Source organism: Chrysochloris asiatica, unplaced genomic scaffold, assembly GCF_000296735.1.
Source record: "Chrysochloris asiatica unplaced genomic scaffold, ChrAsi1.0 scaffold00025, whole genome shotgun sequence".
NCBI lineage: Eukaryota > Metazoa > Chordata > Mammalia > Afrosoricida > Chrysochloridae > Chrysochloris > Chrysochloris asiatica.
The window spans coordinates 17,313,546-17,318,873 of record NW_006408543.1 but is presented as its reverse complement, the minus strand read 5'-3'; the positions used below and the strand labels follow the sequence as shown (position 1 = coordinate 17,318,873).

General features: G+C 37.7%; 1 protein-coding gene and 1 pseudogene across 1 annotated transcript in view; both read right to left on the bottom strand.

Annotated features, from left to right (window-relative positions):
- Positions 1 to 5,328, bottom strand: part of CATSPERB (catsper channel auxiliary subunit beta) — a 191,888-nt gene that overhangs the window by 88,269 nt on the left and 98,291 nt on the right. The window lies entirely within an intron of this gene.
- Positions 1,239 to 1,873, bottom strand: LOC102839279 (annotated as a pseudogene).

The window sequence follows — 5,328 nt, the reverse complement described above, 5'->3', positions numbered from 1 at the left end:
CCCCCCCATTTAAATTTTCAAATTTAGTCACCTGGTTAAAATGATATAGTATGCATACTTGTCTTGCTTTTGACTACAAAGTAAAAGCTCTCAATGCATTCCTACAGAATGCTATTGGATATATGCTACAAGTTTTTGTTTTTTTCCTCTTAGATACTTTTAACCAAAAAGTTACCTCTTACAGCAGAGTCCTGGTGTGGCATTTCTGTTTTGATTTTAAGTCTTTATGTATATGTGCACATGTACACCAAGTGTTTGTTTTTGATGTTAAAAATGTTTAGCAGAGATTCCATTCCAATGGGCATCCTGTGTTTAAAAAGAAATTGTACATGGGTAATACCCATGGGACGATAGTTCTGCTTCTCCCTAAATGTGGTCATCAGCGCCATGGACAGAGTGTCCCAGCTCATGAGGAGCCACTGCCAGGTTTCTCATCACTGTTTGTAGTCTACAACTCCAAATGGTTCCTGGTCCAACTCTAGGTTTTGTCAAATTCAGTATTTCAGGCAAAGGTAACAATGACTGACTATGATTATACATATTTCAAGTTATCTCTAACCTATAATGCTTCAATGATTAAAGCCATATACATTTAAAATACATAGAAAAATAATGTAATTAGAATTCATACAAAGCAGATTTTTACAAAACAAGTACACTACAAGAAATACATCCTATATATCCAAGGTCAAAAATGTGGACATATACATTGAAGTGTATGTTTAAGAAAAAACATTTATTTATTTAAATGTTTTGTTGTGAATTATGTGATAGTTTACATGGGAGAACATTAGTTTTACATTCATCCTATCGTACATCATATCATTGCCATGGTTACAATCCCCTCCTTGCATCATCAATGAACCAAAGGGTATACACTATAAGCCTGCCCCCTGGTCATCAGTACACAGCCACTCTCCCTCTCTGGGTCTAAAGTCCTCAAGTGCTCTATCTCTTTTTTTTTTATTATTATTAAATGTTTTTATTTTGGATTGAGTGAAAGTTTACAGGGCACATCATCAGCTTCACATTCAACCAATCATATAGCTTGTTTCATTACATTGATTATTATCCCCTCCATTTATCATCAGTTAACAGTGTTTCTCTCTATCTCTTTTTAAAATGCTGAGTGGGAAGGCATAGATTAGGCTTGGTTTACTGTAAGAATTTTGAAAACTTCAACTTGTTAGCAGAAAGTTCCATTCCATTTCCAAATGCCTAAAAACAGTTGCTGAAGATTAGACAGCTGTTCCTCTTTCCAAGTTCTGTTTAATCTCTGCTGTGTATTTCCCATAGAATCGTTCTGCCTTCTTGTTGAATTTAGCATTCCTCTCATTCATGTAGTCAATGTCTGCATCATCATTTTAAGGATGTCTCCGGCTATATTTGTCTCGTTTCTCAATTTGTTTTTCCAGACCTGTCACCATCCTATCAAGTTCCTCTGTGGAAGGCACATGCGTTCCATGGATAAGACTGTTGGATGTTGGGGAAAGTCTTCTCCATGTTTTTCTCTGTCTCTCATATGTTTCCATATCAGGTTTGATCTGTTTGGTCAATCGATGATACTGACGTAACTGGGCAGCAGTATAATGTGAAAATTCCAAGTCAGGATTTTTCCTCTTCTTCTTCTTCTTCCTCTCCCATCTTTCTGCATCTTCTGCACTGATCTCCAACAACTTCACTTTCTCATAGTCTTCTCCTTTGGCTGCACATTCCTTTTTCTTTTCTTCTTCTTGTAACTCCCAATCCAAATGGGATTCCTTGGCTTCCCAATTCACAGTAACTTAAGCCTTTTATCTTCTTCCAAGACTTCCTGGTGATTTAATTTGCGAGCTTCATTCCCCTTCCCATGCAGCTCCAGGAATTTGAGCATCTGTGCTTCTGGGTGGTCAGCTACTCCATGGATACCATCTCAACAGCAATCACCTCTCCCTTTGTACTTCTGCAACAACCTGGTGTGGCGTTTTTGGTAATGCACTGGAATGCAAAGTCTGCTTGAATCGGGAGGCTGGCGGTTCAAGTTCACCAGCTGCTCCTCAGAAACTCTATACAGGGTAGCTGGGTCGGAACCCAACTCTGTGGTACTTCGCAACAACAACAAAACCTCCTACAGCGGGTTGGATAAGGTTTTATTAAATTTGAATAATAAATTAACATTGAAGATATTAAAGGTTTTTCTGCAGCCATTGATTAATGATTATATACCTTTTCCTGTGATCTGTCATAGTATCTCATTGACTGCCATGGAATCTAGGTCAGGATATAATATCCTTGTTTTATTAAGGAGCTCTGGTAGCATAGTGGTTATGAATCGGACTGTGAACCTCAAGGGCAGCAGTTCGAAATTACCAGCTGCTCCGTGGGATAAAGATGAGGCTTTCTGCCTTGGATTTACAGCCTCGGAAACCCTGTCCAGGGTTGCTATGGGTCGGAACTGACTCAACGGCACTTAACAACAACAACAACAAATTTGATTAGCTAATTGCTTCTTTCGAAATTATACATCAGTGTTCTAAAATTTTTTGTGCCTGCTATATCAATCACTGAAGCAATGAAATTAAATCTTCACCTATGAATGTGACTTGTATATTTATTTTAACAACCATATCAGTTTTTGATGTATATATGTTGAGATCATTTTGTTAGGTACATTCCCATTAAGAATTATTTTATTTGGTGAGTTGAACTTGGAATCATTACATTCTTACCCGCTATCTTTCTTAGAGTCTAAAAAGAATAATCACATCATGTATTTCTTAAAATATTTCAAACATTATAAAGAAATCATATCAATGGCTGCAGAAAAATCTTTAATATATTCAATATCAATTGAAAATATTTTATAAAGATAATTTGTACTTATTTAGAAATAACTAATAAAGCTATTTCTAAAACCATGAACAATATACAATTTTACTTTTAACATTAAAAAAATCTAAAACATCACTGAGACACGATAAGAACCCCAGCAGACATTGAATGGATTCAGACTCACAGCAACCCTACAGACTAGTGGAACTCCCCCGGAGGGTTTCCTAGGCTGTAATCCTCATGGAACAGGGTTCTGGTAGTGTAGTGGTTACGAATCAGGCTGCGAACCTCAAAGTCAGCAGTTCAAAATTACCAGCTGTTCTGTGGGAGAAACATGAGGCTTTCTGCTCCTGTAAAGATTTACAGCCTCAGAAACCCTGTGCAGGGTCGCTGTGAGTCGGAATCGACTCCATGGCACATAACCACCACCAATCCTCATGGAAGCAGACAGATTCGTTTGCTATGTATGATTTGCTGCATGTGGGACTGATGATCTCTTGTGTAAACTTTCACTCAATTCACCACAAAAAGTTTTTATAAAATGGATCTGAACTGCTGACTTTTTGGTTAGCAGCCAAAAGCTTAATGACCGCATCACCAGCGTTCCTTTGAGACATGAATCATTGGCTGATTACACAATAAGCAAGGTAAACACAGGGTTACTTACTAATCTATAGTGAACAGTCTCTCACATGAGTTTTATGACATCTTTGATAAATTTTGTAAATTATACATAACATAAAAATTACCATTTTAACCAGTATAAAGTGTACAAGGATGCATAAAGAATGTCAGAGAAAAAGAGGAAGACCTCCAACAAGATGGATTGGCACAGTGACAGAAGCAATGAGTTCAGACGTAGCAACAATTGTGAGATTGGACCAGGATCCAGCAGTGTTTTGTTCTGTTGTGCATAGGATTGCTATGAATCAGTACTGATTCAATGGCACCTAACAACAACTAAAGTATACAAGTCAATGGCCTTAAATACAAGGAGCCCTGGTGGTGCCAACAGTTAAGCATGCAGCTGCTAACTAAAAGATTAGTGGTTCAAACCCATCCAATGGCTCTGCAGAGAAAAGACCTGGCGATCTGCTTCTGTAAAGATCACATTAGAAGGTCCTGGATAGAGTGGGAGAAATTGTAGAACAAAACTCAAAATTACTTGTTAAAAAAAAAGCAAAAAGACCAGGCACACTGGTCAGAAAGAGACTGGAGGAACTGAAGACTATGATCACCCTTCAGATCTGGAAAGGAACTCACCCTTGTGGCCCAATTTTCAGCCAAACAATAGACAGGCATATACAGCGGACAACCCTAGCAAGGCATTCTCACCATGGAATGGTCAGTCATTCAAAATCAAAAGGGCAACATTTACCTATGGACAAAGCTGGGAAGGGATGGGGAGGAGGGTGGAATAGAAGTAGGAACCACGGGGAAGAGGCAGGTTAACTCTTGTAGCATGGAGATTACAGTCACTGAGATGGAGCACAGTGTATGATTTGTTGACTGTAATATTAATTATCTTGTCTGCAAACTTTCACTCAATTCACAACATATAATAAAAAAAGAATTCTAACAATGTCCCCCAAAAAAAATTACAGCCAAGAAAAGTCTATAAGGCAGTTCTAGTTTGTCACATGGGATCCCTATGAATTGGAATTGACTTGATGGTACCCAACAATAAAAACATACATTTAAATAGTTGTATAACTATCACCTCTGTTTAATTTCAGAGCTTTTTCATCACTCTGAAAAGAAACCTGGTACCTCAGTCCTTGCTTTGTGTTTCAATGAATTTCTTATTCTAGATATTTTTTTTCGCCCTCATCTACTTTGGAGAGAAATGATGCCGGTCCCTTAGGGGCAGAGCAGTGACTTTTGGTTGTATTATTTTTATTTATGACAACAGATTTTTCTCTTCTCTCTAGTTAGTAATTTACCTTCCTTTTCCCTCCCACCCCTGCTAACCATTAAAGAATGTTTCCTTTTGTGTAAAAATCTTTTAACTTTTTATAATAGTGGTCTTAACAGATACTTGTCCATTTGTGGTTGACTTATTTCACTCAGCATGCTGTCCTCCAGGCTTATCCATGTTACGAAGAGCCTCACAGATTCATTGTTATTCTTTAAAATTGCACCACATTCTATTGTGTGTGGACCATACGTAGTTCACCTATTCTTCCCTTGATGCTTTTTCATTTGCTTCCATCTTTGTGCTACTGTGAATAGTGCTGTGATGAACATAAGTGTAAATGTATCTGTTTGTGCCTTGGCTCTGATTTCTCTAGGATATATACCAAATATTGGAAATGCTGGATCATGTGGATTTCTAGTTTCAAAATTTCAAGAACGTACCGTGCCATTTTCCAACGTGGTTGTAATGTTTTACAGTACTACCAGCTATGTCTGAAGGTACCAGTCTCTATGAATGCTGGGGTAAGATGGTATCTCATTGTTTAAGATTTACATCTTTCTAATGCTAATGATAAGAAGCTCTGGTAGTGTAGTGGTTAC